The 16,379-nt window shown below is 41.7% G+C and overlaps 1 protein-coding gene and 1 long non-coding RNA gene across 2 annotated transcripts in view; one reads left to right on the forward strand and one right to left on the reverse strand.

The window, feature by feature from the left end:
- The window catches only part of LOC124009140 (XK-related protein 4-like), a 72,640-nt gene that overhangs the window by 38,928 nt on the left and 17,333 nt on the right, over positions 1-16,379 (reverse strand). The gene's annotated exons all lie outside the window — the stretch shown is intronic.
- LOC124009141 lies at positions 8,206-9,791 on the forward strand. Its single transcript, XR_006834230.1, has 2 exons — positions 8,206-8,912; positions 9,354-9,791. It is a non-coding gene; the product is annotated as an uncharacterized LOC124009141 (long non-coding RNA).

The raw sequence follows: 16,379 nt of genomic DNA on the forward strand, positions 1-16,379 counted from the left end.
TTCAGGCTGTCTTTTCAAGCACCTCTTACACTAAAAAAGCATTACCATCATTTTCACAATTTCACAGTATTATTCCAACCTCATAGTGTGGATATATATATATATATATACATAAACTCAGCAAAAAAAGAAACATCAAGAAACTGTAAACTGCGTTTATTTTCAGCAAACTTAACATGTGTAAATATTTGTATGAACATAAAAATTCAACAACTGAGACATAAACTGAACAAGTTTCACAGACATGTGACTAACAGAAATGGAATAATGTCTCCCTGAACAAAGGGGGGGTCAAAATCAAAAGTAACAGTCAGTATCTGGTGTGGCCACCAGCTGCATTAAGCACTGCAGTGCATCTCCTCCTCATGGACTGCACCAGATTTGCCAGTTCTTGCTGTGGGATGTTACCTCACTCTTCCACTAAGGCACCTGCAAGTTCCCAGACATTTCTGGGGCGAATGGCCCGCGCCCTCACCCTCCGATCCAACAGGTCCCAGATGTGCTCAATGGGATTGAGATCTGTGCTCTTCGCTGGCCATGGCAGAACACTGACATTACTGTCTTGCAGGAAATCATGCACAGAACGAGCAGTATGGCTGGTGACATTGTCATGCTGGAGAGTCATATCAGGATGAGCCTGCAGGAAGGGTACCACTTGAGGGAGGAGGATGTATTCCCTGTAACACACAGAGTTGAGATTGCCTGCAATGACAAGCTCAGTCCGATGATGCTGTGACACACCGCCCCAGATCCTCCCCCTCCAAATCGATCCCACTCCAGAGGACAGGCCTCAGTGTAACGCTCATTCCTTCGACGATAAACTCAAATCCGACTATCACCCCTGGTGAGACAAAACCATGCATGGGAAACAGTATTTAATGAAGATCTGTGAAGTTTTGGGGATTTTAACAAATTATCTTTGAAAGACAGGGTCCTGAAAAAGGGCCGTTTCTTTTTTTGCTGAGTTTATAACACAAGAAATCAAGTTTTGACTTCACTGGGCCTTTAACTACCAACTTTTTCTCCCTCGCAGCAGAGATCCCTTGCAGCAGAGCTCTTTCAGTTCCAAAGCAATGTAAGGTTACTTTTCAAAATATCATCCATACACTTCATTCTCGATAAAGTATTTGAAAGTTGAATCTGTTGAAAAGGAAGGAGATGTCCTTCAGATGGACATAAGACACTTGGTATTACGTCCTTGGAAGCCCTTTCCCTGGGTTGATTATGCCCAGCCTAACACTAAGTGCCCTTCAGCAGTGCATTGATAAAAATGTGCTATCACCATGGGATCATTTCCGTGGGCAGGCTTGGCACTGTGACAACACTACAAACACTTGCAGTTGGTTGCCAGTTTCGCCAGACAGCTTACATATATACAGTATGTGCATGATATATGAGTGTAGGTTATAGTGACGTGTTTGGTGTTTGCTTTGGAACAAAGATACAAAACAGAACATCAATTGGGCATATGTAGCGAGCGGCGACACTTTCTGGATCAAGATGAATAGATGTGGGTCAGATGATCTGAGATCAGTGGTGGACCGTTGCGGTTAGGTAAACAGTATACAGTGATTAGGAGTACTACAGACTCAGATAAAGGGCCACAGCTACAGTCAGCTAAGCCCCATCCTGACAAGAAGAAATATAATTGTGCCCTCCGGTTGCCATTAAATGCAGCTTGTCTCCAGCTACAGATCAAGTTGAAGAACAGATTTCCCATTGACTTGGCTGGAACACTGTGAGGGCATCACTCAATATCTGTTTATAGCCCAGGATTGCAGGGAACATTCACCACCTCTCTAACCAACGCTTTACTACACACCCAGGCCGGAGATGACCAATGGTGCTACCAACACATAGAAAATAGTGATTTTTAGTAAGTGAAGAAAACATTCTAAACATTGATTGAGTTATTTTGGAATTAAACCTGAATGTTACATTTGGAGAATACTCTACGTCAAAAAGCAAGCTTGCAACCTAACCACTTATCTTCAGGATTCAGTTCTATTCAGAATATTACTGAGTTTTAACTGAGTCTTTTTTTAAATTTTTAGCTGTAGCTATAGCGGTAGGTAAAAACGTTCAAGGCAAGCCATTCACAATTCCATAGAGAGATAGAAATAGAGAGAGTAAACATTTCTATAGATGTTCGTCGTATACTGAAATATGCAATGTTCTTTTCAGTAAACCACTGAACATTTGAGGCATAAGAGACATGTATTATATCCTTACAAACTTTATTCAGAAAATACATTCCACATACCTCAGCTGTCCCTCATATTTCTCCAAGCAATGTATGAAACACTGTCTGTTATTTAATACGTCCAACAGTCCCCTTGACCAAAACCCTTTGATATCCATTGTCAAATGCAAGGACGTTTACATATCATCAAAGGCAACATAAATAGCTCTCTATGACATCAAAAGGAAATCTGGTGTTTGGGATTCCTCCTAGCCCAAGTCTAATCCCTGACTTGAGATGCATTCGTATCCCTCAAAGTTTGTCACCGCCTCGCCGCACACCGGCTAATAAACGCTGTGTCCCCCCTAAGCCATAAGGAACATGGGAGAAAATAGTTGTGAGAGAAACTATGCATTGTTTGCTGACAGCCATTTGCCGCTCATGATCACATAGAACAATTTTATCCACAGGAAGAAGGGTAGTAAACAACTTTATTCTACTTCAAAAGTTGAATAAAAAGTACTATTTCTGGCAACCTCACCCCACTGTAAGTCTAGTCATCATGTCTTGTCATTAAGTATGGGAATAAGGCTCAGCTAGTTAACTCTTGAAAGTAGGGGGAACTATTTTTATTTTTGGAAAAATAACGTTCCCAAAGTAAACCGCCTATTTCTTCGGACCAGATGCTAGAATATGCATATAATTGACAGCTTAGGATAGAAAACGCTCTAATATTTCCAAAACTGTCAAAATATTGTCTGTGAGTATAACAGAACTGATATTGCAGGCGAAATCCTAAGGAAAATTCAATCAGGAAGTGACTCATGTTTTGAAACCGTTGTGGTCCTTTGCACCCGTATTGGCCACTGAAAGGGATATCAACCAGATTACTTTTTCTACGTATTCCCTAAGGTGTCTACAGCATTGTGACGTAGTTTCGCACCTTTATGTTGAAGAATGAGCGTAAACGACTACATTGCGTAAGTGGCCAGCTGAGGGCTCTCAGAGTGATTCTTGCGTAAAAGACAGAGGTAAGTCATTTTTCCTCTCGCTCCTACTGAAAAGCCAATTGTCCCGGTTGATATATTATCGAATAGATATTTGAAAAACTCCTTGAGGATTGATTATAAAAAAACGTTTGCCATGTTTCTGCGTTGTCGTGACCGCTATTTCCGGTGGATTTCTCAACATAATGTGAATTTTGGGTATAAAAATAATCTTTATGGAACAAAAGGAACATTTGCTGTCTAACTGGGAGTCTCGTCAGTGAAAACATCCGAAGATCATCAAAGGTAAACGGTTAATTTGATTGCTTTTCTGATTTTCGTGACCAAGCTTCCTGCTGCTAGCTGGACATAATGCTATGCTAGGCTATCGATAAACTTACACAAACGCTTGTCTTGCTTTGGCTGTAAAGCATAATGTAAAGCATAATTTCTAAATCTGAGATGACAGGGTGATTAACAAAAGGCTAAGCTGTGTTTCACTATATTTCACTTGTGATTTCATGAATATGAATATTTTCTAGTAATATCTTTTGACCGTTGCGCTATGCTAATTAGTGTAGTTGATGACAATTCTCCCGGATCCGGGATGGGTAGTTCCAAGATTAAGGAATAAGCCTTCTCTCTTCACTGACTCTGTCTGAGTAATTTGCTACAGCTGTTTCATTGTTAGATAAAGAGCTTTGTCCCCTATTTGGTTATTTGGTCAGGGTGATGGTTCTATGTGGAACCATAATGACGCAAATGACCCGTTGAGCCCTTCAACAGTTCTTTGCAGATCAGAAAAGGTTTCTTTCATCTTTTAGTGATAACTAAAATGTAGGGACATACAAATATTTTGGGGCTTAGTCTGCTCACAGCTCTTTTTGTGCAACCGTGAGTGAGAATTTTATTCCAGTTGACCTAATCTGTTGTGTTATGTCATTACATGTTAAACATTACTATGGCCAGTAATGGTGTTTTGTGAAAGACTCACATAAGGCCTTGTGTTTAGAGAAACGACTATTCCAGATCTCTTTCCAGTACACTGGATTCAACTTGTGAATGAAAGTAACTGCCCAGTGAACATCTCACCTTATATATATATATATATATATATATATATATATATATATATATATATATATATATATATATATATATATATATATATACATATATACACATACATATACATATACATATACATATATATATACTGTTAAAGACATGCTATGGAACTTAGGCGACTGCTAAGTATTTTTGAAACCTTCCACTTTGGGCTGGATGTGCAATTCATACATGCATCATCTATGAGCAGAATTACTGTCTTACCTCAATTAGCCATGAAATCACTGGTTTGAAAGCAACGTTTTTCTGGGAAACGTGCTGTGCCCTTTCCTTACATTTTCCCCCACCTGGTCCAGCACCATTGCAATTTGAGTTCAAACAATGAGCTTCAGCACCTCACCATACGAGTGACAGCTAGCAAGACGCAAATCATCCACACACAGAAGAGCGAGAGAGAGCGCTATTACACGGTGCACATATGTGACGTAGTACGCAATTTTCAGGGACCACTTTTGGCTCCTGAATGCTACTTTCAGAACTACTGGCTAAAAAAGTATAGAAAAGTACCCGAGAATCCCTTCAACTCCTATCCAAATGATGATGTTGACTTGTCCTATAGTTGTATGTGGCCAAAGCATGAATTGGAGAAGAAAAAAAACACTTAAACTTGTATCTCAAACAGACCATTTAAAAAATGCGTGCTATTTCCTTATAGAACATGGCATCTCCCTGAGGAGCAGCTAGCCAATCCGCGGTCTAGAGGAGGATGAGCTGGCCAATCATCGATCTACTTGTGTTAATATTTTCAATGACTCGTATACGCACACACCATTCTATTGTTTCATGTAACCTTTATTTAACTAGGCAAGTCAAGCTTGGCACACCTGTATTTTGGGAGTTTCTCCCATTCTTCTCTGCAGATCCTCTCAAGCTCTGTCAGGTTGGATGGGGCGTCACTGCACAGTTATTTTCAGGTCTCTCCAAAGATGCTCGATTGGGTTCAAGTCCAGGCTCTGGCTGGGCCACTCAAGGAAATTCAGAAAATTGTCTCGAAGCCACTCCTGCATTGTCTTGGCTGTGTGCTTAGGGTTCATTGTCCTGTTGGAAGGTGAACCTTTGCTCTGGAGCAGGTTTTCATCAAGGATCTCTCTGTACTTTGCACCTTTCATCTTTCCCTTGATCCTGACTTGTCTCCCAGGACCTGCTGCTGAAAAACATCCCCACAGCATGATGCTGCCACCAACATGCTTCACCATAGGGATGGTGACAGATTTCCTCCTGATGTAATGCTTGGAATTCAAGCCAAAGAGTTCCATCTTGGTTTCATCAGACCAAAGAATCTTGTTTCTCATGGTCTAAGTGTCCTTTAGGTGCCTCATGGCAAACTCAGAGCGGGCTGTCATGTGCCTTTTCCTGAGGAGTGGCTTCCGTCTGTCCACTCTACCATAAAGGCCTGATTGGTTGAGTGCTGCAGAGATGGTTGTCCTTCTGGAAGGTTCTCCCATCTCCAAAGAGGAACTCTGGAGTTCTGTCAGAGTGACCATCAGGTTCTTGGTCCACTCCCTGACCAAGGCCCTTCTCCCCCGATTGCTCAATTTGGTATGGTGGCCAGCACTAGGAAGAGTCTTCTTGGTTCCAAACTTCTTCGATTGAAGGATGGCCCGTGTTCTTGGGGACCTATAATGCTGCAGAATATTTTTGGTACCCTTCCCCAGATCTGTGCCCTTTCCCAGATCTCAGAGCTCTACAGACAATTCCTTCAACCTCATGGCTTGGTTTCTACTCTTGACATGCACTGTGAACTGTGGGACCTTATATAGACAGGTGTGTGCCTTTCAAAATCATGTCCAATCAATTTTTACCACGGGTGAACTCCAATTAAGTTGTAGAAGCATCTCAAGGATGATCAATTGAAACAGGATGCACCCGAGTTCAATTTCGAGTCTTATAGCAACGGGTCTGAATACTAATGTAAAAATGGTATTATTATTATTTATTTTATTACATTTGCAAAAAAATCTAAAAACCTGTGTTTGCTTTGTAATTATGTGGTATTGTGTGTAGATTGATGAGGAAAATGTTTTATTTAATCCCCTTTAGAATAAGGCTTTAACGTAACAAAATGTGGAAAAGGGTTCATGGTGTGAAAACTTCCCGAATGCACTGTATATAGCACCAAAAAGGGATCCACTATGATTACAAGCCAAATAACCCTTTTTTTGGTGTGTTTAGCACCATTTCACAATGAAAACTCTTTCTCATCCATCAAATAAGCACAAGGGCCTATCGATTTACTTCATGCGCATGTCCTTAGTAATGTTTACTGTCACACCCTGATCTGTTTCACCTGTCCTTGTGCTTGTCTCCATCCCCCTCCAGGTGTCGCCCATCTTCCCCATTATCCCGTGTATTTATACCTGTCTGTCTGTCTGTGCCAGTTCATCTTGTTTGCCAAGTCAACCAGCATTTTTCTCCTAGCTCCTGTTTTTCCCAGTCCCCGTTTTTCCTCGTCCTCCTGGTTCTGACCCTTGCCTGTCGTGACTCTGAGCCCGCCTGCCTGACCATTCTGCCTGCCCCTGACCTCGAGCCTGCCTGCTGCCGCCCTGTGCCGTTTTGGGCTCTGAACTGGTTATGAACTCTTGCCTGTCCCCGACTTGCCTTTTGCCTACCTCTTGGACTATAATAAATATATGAGAGCTCAAACCATCTGCCTCCCGTGTCTGTATCTGGGTATCGCCTTGTGTCGTTATAGTTTACTGTGACAGTAGGAGTGAGTGGTTTTAAGGCAGGCATGATGAGGTCAGAATGGTTTGACTTGACAGTGGGGACTGCAGCAGTAGGATTAGCAGGAAGTGAATGTATCAACACCAGAGCCTTGGCCTAAATAATCAAACCCAGAGTTACCTCTGTAGAACTGTCATGGTGAGATTCGGCATGCCTCTACACCGCCTGGAGACAAACTCAGAGAACACAATCAACGAGAAGTGACAGCAGCAAACTAGACTACTGCAGCAGCGACAGAGCCCCTGTCACTCGCCTGCTATTGGTTGATAATGGAAGAAGTGTGGTGTGCTAGTTTCTTTCTTTACAGTGGTCCAATCTTACATTTCTATTTTTAGAAATGAGAACTATTTTGTATTTAACAGTTTGATATAATATTGGAAAAGTGTGCATTCACGATCACACACACAACACACTCAAGGTCAGGGGGATGGTGTCCTGTGAGTGTAGGGTTGACTAGTGAGCCTAAGGTGCCGGGACCCCTGACACTAAAATGGCCCCCCAGGCCCGTGTTTGGATAGCAGCAAACAGCAGTATCCTGGTTCTGAGGAGAGGACTGACTGCCTGCACATCATGGCTCACGCTGCAGCTGTCCTGCTGACAACGCACTGTTCCCTGACCTGGCCTGCACACAGCCATAGTCACACACACACACAGCAGCCTTGCTCTGACTGAGGATTCAGGGAGTGACAATCTTCAAAACGCACAAAGCACAGGGCCTCTTTAGAGAGCATCTCTGTCACACATACACAAACACCTCATATGTTAGTACAGGTAAAGGATGGAATGACAGAAAGTGTCTGCTTATGAAATGGCCATGTAAAATCTAGTATCTATTTTCGGTACAAAATATAATATGTAAAACATGCAATACAACAACTGCTTTGCTTTAGGCCATTTGATATATCAGAGGAAGAGCCTTAATATTGTGAGCTTGAAAGTAGTGTGGGTGTTTGATAGCAGTATGTAGGTGATTGTACTCTGTTTCTGTGAAAACATTATTTTATTTTTTAAATTTCTGCCTGTTACCATCAAACAACAGACAGTGTGTGATGACAATCACTGCTGATGTAATTATATCACCACAAAATACCATTAATGAAGCACATTCTTACATATCAGACATTATTTTTATTTTTTTATTTTAGTCATTTAGCAGACACTCGTATCCAGAGCGACATACAGTTAGTGCATTAATTTTAAGATTGCTAGGTGGGACAACCACATATCACAGGCATAGAAAGTACATGTTTGCATCAGAAAGACACGGACAGACAGATAGACAGACATACAGACAGGTTAATTTCTCAACAACATCAGAAATGAAAGAAAGACAAAGAAAAAGCCATTCGTCTCCACCTCTATTGCCATGGAGACCAATCAACTCGGCAGGAGCCTATGTGAAAGACCATAATCTGAGATGCGCAGGACAGAAGCCTGCCAACCGCACCCCTGTAATAATAATACAATAATATAGAGATCTGAAGTCTGGATGCAGGCCGTTCATCATAATGTAATACGATTCTGAAGTCATTCATGTGTTTGAAATATTTTAGTCGGTCAGATTTTTTCCAAAGAACACTTGAAATGATTCGTATTACCGTTTCAAATTTGAATTATCATCAAAACCGTGGTAATGAAACGTGTGTTTTGTTGTGTGTGAAAACATGGCGGAAGGCAGTGATAGCGCCGGGAGATTTTTCAGCCTTCGAAGAGGACCAAATCTGAAGTGTGGTCGTATTTCTGGTTTTACAAGAGTGCCGAGGGAAACTTAATCGAAGATGGTCACCCTGTCTGCAGAACATGCAAAACCAATCGCTGCGAAAGGGGGCAACACTTAAAATATCTTGAGTCATATTCGTGATCACCACCCACTACGTTATAGCCTACACAAGGTAAGTTAACTTTTAGCTCAATGCATGATGTGGGGACTTCGGAATGGGGGAAAATGTCATGGTTTGTCTGTCTGACTTGCTAATAGCTTGTCAATAATGTAAACTGAAGCGTTCAGTGTTACCTAGTCTTGTAAAAACACTACACGTTGTTATGCTGCTGTATGATTGGGTGTCTGCAGACTCTATTCGTCCATTGCACACGATACCCAACCAACAATTTGTTCACTTAAAATCCGGCAGAGGTCGACTTGGTTGTAAAAGTGTTTCAACAGGAGGAACACTCTAGACTCCTATAAAAGACTCCTGTATTTATGTAAATTGTCGGGCTCATTGCAATTACTATCACTGTCTTCTTAAGACTCATTTTGTATTTATGTCAATTGTGTGTGTTAATAATAATGTAACATAATAATAATACATTTGCTATTCCCTTGTTTACAGAGTGGGCGAGCAGCAAGCAAACCCTGTGATGCTACTGGTCCCTCCTCATCTACATTTGTGACACAGACACTCCAGCTAACATGTATAAGGCAGGCTGCTTATGCACCCACATCAAAAATGCTCAAGACCTCATTGCAAAGGACATGATGCCATTTCAATTTGTTGAGAGGCCTGGCTTTCTGAGGCTGATGAGGGTTGACGTGCCTCAATACAAAGTCAGTGCTGCTAATTGTATTGGTTGTTTGTTTATTTGATTTGCTTACTTAAGGTTGTGTTCATTTAAATCTGCACTAGGGGGTTTGTTTACCTCTCATGGCCACATGGTGGCATCTTTAATGTTAACGTTATTATTTGAATGTTTATGCACACACACATTTCATAGTGCTGCTAGTTTTATTTGTTGTTTATTGGTTTTCAATATAAAACTTGGTGAAATGATTTCAGTGTGTCTATCAGTACTTCTTGAAAATGTTCAGCACATTTGAATAATACTGTGAATATACTGATAGCCGTGATCATTTTGGTCACTATAATCGTCATGTGAAATGTTCATACTGCTTCATCTCTACAAGGGTTAATATACTATAAAGTGGATCTATTCTGTGATGGCCCATAATCAGAAGTAACTGCACTTATTAATAGATAAAGAAGCTCCTGAAACACATCGTCCTGACTATCTTGTGTCAGCTCTAAGCCAGGGGTATATTCAACATCAAGGTGGTGGAGAAAGATCCTAACGTCCCATCACGTGGTGGGCAGATTGTAGAGGAATGGACCCAGGACTGCCTGGCACGTTGGCCGATACCCAAGCCTCACACACCATAGAGATCCTATAATTCTATAATGCACGCACGCGTGCACACGTGAGACAGATGTTTTCAAATGGAGCCTCTGTGTGCCAATTCAAGACTCTGGCACACACACTCATGCACACTCACACCGACATGGAGCCTGGGAGGGCGGGTGCGCATCTTTGAAAGATATGCAACCTGCTGGCCAGCCTAAAGAGCTTGTTGGCACCATGACTGCTCTATTATTGGCTCTACTCTGGGAGGCCATTTCGGAGAAGTAGCTGTAGTAGTTTCAAAACAAATGTTGTCACATGCGCCGAATACAACAGGTGTAGACCTTACAGTGAAATGCTTACTTACAAGCCCTTAACCAACAATGCAGTTCTAAGCAAATCCCTAAAAATTCCTAGCCATTTGATTAGCTGTTCAGGAGTCTTATGGCTTGGGGGTAGGAGCTGTTTAGAAGCATCTTGGACATAGACTTGGCACTAGCCTGTTTGATGGTTCGTCGGAGGGCATAGCGGGATTTCGGGTTAGAGTCCCGCTCCTTGAAAGTGTCAGCTCTACCCTTTAGCTCAGCGCGAATGTTCCCTGTCATCCATGGCTTCTGGTTGGGGTATGTACGTACAGTTACTGTGGATACTACGTCCTCAATGCACTTATTGATAAAGCCAGTGACTGATGTGGTGTACTCCTCAAAGCCATCGGAAGAATCCCAGAACATATTCCAGTCTGTGCTAGCAAAACAGTCCTGTAGTTTAGCATCTGCTTCATCTGACCACTTTTTTATTGACCGAGTCACTGGTGCTTCCTGCTTTCATTTTTGCTTGTATGCAGGAATCAGGAGGATACGAGTTATGGTCAGATTTGCCAAATGGAGGGCAAGGGAGAGCTTTGCACGCATCTCTGTGTGTGGAGTAAAGGTAGTCTAGACTTTTTTAACCTTTGGTTGCACATTTATTATGCTGGTAGAAATGAGGTAAAACTGATTTAAGTTTCCCTGCATTAAAGTCCCTGTGCACTAGGAGCGCCGCCTCTGGATGAGTGGATGAATGTTTTCCTGTTGCTTATGGCAGAATACAGCTCATTGAGTGCGGTTTTAGTGCCAGCCTCGGTCTATGGTGGTATGTAGACCGCTACAAAAAATACACTCTCTTAGATAGATAGTGTGGTCTTACCGCTTATCATGAGATACTCTACCTCAGGCGAGCAAAACCCTGAGACTTCCTTCGATATCGTACACCAGCTATTGTTTACAAATATGCATAGGCCCCCGCCCTGTGTCTTACCAGAGAATGCTGTTCTGTCCTGCCGATAGAGTGCATTTACCCGCCAGCTGTATGTTCTTAATGTCGTTGTTCAGCCACGACTTCGTGAAAAATAAGATATTACAGTTTTTAATGTTCCGTTGGTAGGATATACGTGCTTTCAGTTCATCCCATTTATTTTCCAGCGATTCAACATTAGCTATCAGAACAGAAGGCAACGGCAGATTAGCCTCTCGTCACTTGCATACTATTGTTTGTATAGATTACAAAATATTTTGATTTTCCCATGATGTCAAGCAGATGCACTGAGTTTGAAGGTAGGCCTTGAAATACAGCCACAGGTACACCTCCAATTGACTCAAATTATGTCAATTAGCCTAACAGAAGCTTCTAAAGCCATGACACCATTTTCTGGAATTTTCAAAGCTCTTTAAAGGCACAGTCAACTTAGTGTATGTACATTTCTGACCCACTGGAATTGTGACACAGTGAATTATAAGTGAAATAATCTGTCTGTAAACAATTGTTGGAAAAATGACTTGTGTCATGGACAAAGTAGATGTCCTAACCGACTTGCCAAAACTTTAGTTTGTTAACAAGAAATTTGTGAAGTGGTTGAAAAATGAATTTTAATGACCCCAACCTAATTGCATGTAAACTTCCAACTTCAACTGTATATACAAAACAAGTTAAGAACAACGCAAAAAAAAAAACAAAGGTTTGTATATAATGGGGATGGTAAATGGAGGGTCTGGAATCTTTGCAGCTTTGGAGCCACCTGGAGCAGAAGCAGGCCCCCCTGGGCTTCACGGATGGGCCTCATCACACTGCACCTCCACTGTGTGTGTGTGTGTGTGTGTGTGTGTGTGTGTGTGTGTGTGTGTGTGTGTGTGTGTGTGTGTGTGTGTGTGTGTGTGTGTGTGTGTGTGTGTGTGTGTGTGTGTGTGGGGAACAAATGGACAGTGACAGGTCCATCCAAAACTGGAGGGGGTGGGTTGAGAGGGGAAAACGGAGAAAGAGCGATTCGATAGGCTGAGCATCTGGTTAAATGTTCATCCAAGGTGGACATCCCTCCCTGATGGAGACACTGCTCTCCTCTACTCTCTCTGTGACTCCTTCAGGAACAAGAAGTGCTGTGTTATGGCGTCAGTGGGAGAGCAAATACTTCCTCTGATGCTCTGATTATAGGAAATAGAGGAAAAAGAAGCACAGGTCATAGTCTTTATGGAACCTTGTGTGTCATTGGCTGGTAGGGAGATAATGAAAAAAACTGACATGGGTGAAAGTGGTAGGGGGGGTGTTGGAGCAGTGTTGTTCCAGCCAGGTATCCCCCTGGGAGCCTTGTGCATTATGGGACTTAGAGTGTGTTGCTTGCTCTCGCTCTGTATTGACTGGAGCAGTGGGTTCCAATCCTATACAATCCTTCTACTCCTTGAATGGGGAGTATGTATCAGCTTTAAGTCCCCCATGCTGCTAAAGCCTACAGAATGCCTTCTCTGTAATGGAAGAGCTCAATGGAAGCAAGCTGCTCCACTCATGACCAGAGCAATACATTTAGGAGGCTTACCTGTTGGGCCATTCCATGGTATAAGAAGCAGAAGTCTCTCTGAAATGTGGCAGTTTAAGGAAACAGCTTTCCTCTGTGAGGTACGTAGCGCTTAGGAATTTTCCTCTGTTTACCGGGTTATAAATTGAATCAACTTCCATTTGCTTTGTAATTCCTCAAGTTAATATTCAATACACCATATTCAAACAAATATGGTTAAAAACAGAGGTTTAAATTTGTCACACCTTATTTTGCACATTGAGTCAGAGGTATAATATTGTTTTCACTATTTCCCACAGTTAACTTACAAACGGCATTATACAGAATATCCCATATCTGTTTAATTTCTACACAATCTATGGTTTGATGACTCTCACAGGGGATGTTACGGTCAATCACGCAATCATACTTTATAGTCCACCTTGTAAGACGCAATCAAGCCATACAGAAATGAAATATTAAACTGCCAATAAACCACCAGGAGCATCAAGACCCACTAAAGAGGGCTGTAAATGCATCACAAACATTCAGTACCAAGTTGCTCTTTAAGTAGGGATTCTTAATGAAGATCAATATAGAATGCACAGGGTTATACTGCTGTGTCATTAAGTTGCCCCCACTAGGTCAGTCGGTCATTAAATGTATTAGCCTCACAGTGAATTTAATAAAAAAAGTGGTAGCTAAGTAGGTTTGTCATCATTGTTTTGTCCAAAGGCTGACCATCCCAAAGCAGACAGGACATACATGCAGGAAACTGTAAAAAAAAAACAAAAAAAAACAACAACATGCATTTCCCAGGGTGTTTCCTCGTAAGACATCCTTTTGGAAGGATGGGGGTCTGCAGTGAATAAATACACATGATGTACACAGCGCACCATGGCAGTACTGATTCACTTTGAAGGTGTTTGTTTGTTAAATGAGGCATGTTGCAACATTAATGAAAAGAAAGGCACTCAAACTGCAGTACTGGAAGGGAGCGGAAACATCCTGTTTCACTATGGGGCAATGAGTAGAGAGCGACACCAGTTGTTGGGGTGTTTGTTTCCTGATGCTGGGTGGGCAGTGTGAGCCCATCTGGTGTGTGTGGCCTCTCCCTCCCCCCTCTCTCCTTCTCTCCCTCCCAGCACCATCCAACATCACACCACAATACGATACAGGTAGGCAGTCTACTCATCCAGACTAACAGCAGGTGTCAACAGGTAAGCATATAGTATGACGTAATCGGAAAACTACTAATTAAAAGTGTAATTGCTGTGGTTTATTTTCAGCTGCCTCAACAACATTGCATTGCTGAGTTATCCTCTAGAATTGTGTTCTGATGTTATAGCAACAGCTTGTCCCACACTAGGTAAATAAATACATGGTTGAGTGGGCAAGTACTAATATACTGCAATGTGTAAGTGAGAGGAAGTAGGTTTGACACAGTACACACTGTATTTTACACAAAAAAAGACAGTTTGTGCACCTTTAGGTATACCTCAGTATGTGGGAGGGCATCATATGATCATCATATGATAAGTAGCTTACACTTAAAATCACATATTATAAGTCACATGGGCCAAATACAACAGGTGTAGGTAGATCTTAGTGAAATGCTTATTTACGAGCCCCTTACCAACAGTGCAGTTTTAAAAAATATGGACAAGAATAAAAGTAACAAGTAATTAAAGAGCAGCAGTAAAATAACAATAGCGAGACTATATGCAGTGGCTTGAGAAAGTACTCACCCCCTTGGCATTTTTAACCTGGAATTAAAATTGATTTTTTTTTTTTGGGGGGGGGGTGTATCATTTGATTTACACAACATGTCAACCACTTTGACAATGCAATGTATTTTATTTTATTGTGAAACAAACAAGAAATAAACAAAAAAACAGAACTTGAGCGTGTATAACTTCCCCCCCCCCAGAAAGTCAATACTTTGTAGAGCCACATTTTGCAGCAGTTACAGCTGCAAGTCTCTTGGGGTATGTCTCTATAAGCTTGGCATTCTTCAAGGCAAAACTGAGTTGTATGGGTTCTTCTGGTGTACAGCAATCTTTAAGTAAACCAACAGATTCTCTTTTGGAATGAGGTCTGGGCGTTGACTCAGCCATTCCAAGACATTTAAATGTTTCCTCTTAAACCACTCGAGTGTTGCTTTAGCAGTATGCTTAGGGTCATTGTCCTGCTGGAAGGTGAACCTCTGTCCCAGTCTCAAATCTCTGGAAGACTGAAACAGGTTTCCCTGAAGAATTTCCCTGTATTTAGTGCCATCCATCAATCCTTCAATTCTGACCAGTTTCCCAGTCCCTGCTGATGAAAAACATCCCACAGCATGATACTGCTACCACCATGCTTCACTGTGGGGATGGTGTTCTTGGAGTAATGGGATGTGTTGTGTTTGCACCAGATATTGCGTTTTCCTTGATGGCCAAAATGCTCAATTTTAGCCTCATCTGATCAGAGTACCTTCTTCCATATGTTTGGGGAATCTCCCACATGCCTTTTGGCAAAGTGTTTGCCTATTTTTTTCTTTGAGCAATTACTTTTTTTCTGGCCACTCTTCCGTGGAGTGTACAGTTTATAGTGGTACTATGGACAGATAATCCAATCTGCGCTGTGGAGTTTTGCAGCTCCTTCAGGGTTATATTTGGTCTCTTTTATGCCTCTCTGATTAATGCACTCCTTGCCTGGTCTATGAGTTTTGGTGGGCAGCCCTCTATTAGCAGGTTTGTTGTGGTTCCACATTCTTTCAAATTTTTAATAATGGATTTAATGGTGCTCTGTGGGATGTTCAAAGTTTCTGATATTTTTTTATAACCCAACCCTGATCTGTACTTCTCCACAACTTTGTCGCTGACCTGTTTGGAGAGCCCCTTGGTCTTCTTGCTTGGTGGTGCCCCTTGCTTAGTTGTGTTGCAGACTCTGGGGCCTTTCAGAACAGGTGCATTGAGATCATGTGACAGATCATGTGACACTTAGATTGCACACAGGTGGTCCGTTATTTAACTAATTATGTGACTTCTGAAGGTAATTGGTTGCACCAGATCTTATTTGTGGGCTTCATAGCAAAGGAGGTAAAGACATATGCATGCACCATTTTTATGTTTACATTTTTATTTTTTATTTTATGAAACAAGTTCTTTTTTCATTTCACTTCACCAATTTTGACTATATTGTGTATGTCCATTACATGAAATTTAAATAAAAATAATATTAAATAACAGGTTGTAATGCCACAAAATAGTAAAAATGCCAAGAGGGATGAATACTTTTGCAAGGCACTGTACAGGGGGGTACTGGGGCACCGGTTAGTTGAGGTAATATGTTGCAGATGACTTCGTCAACCATTTTGAAAAGAAGGTCGACGACATCCGATCCTCGTTTGCTAAGTTAAACGACACCGCTGGTTCTGCTCACAGTGCCCTACCCTGTGCTC

Source organism: Oncorhynchus gorbuscha, linkage group LG22 (assembly GCF_021184085.1).
Source record: "Oncorhynchus gorbuscha isolate QuinsamMale2020 ecotype Even-year linkage group LG22, OgorEven_v1.0, whole genome shotgun sequence".
NCBI lineage: Eukaryota > Metazoa > Chordata > Actinopteri > Salmoniformes > Salmonidae > Oncorhynchus > Oncorhynchus gorbuscha.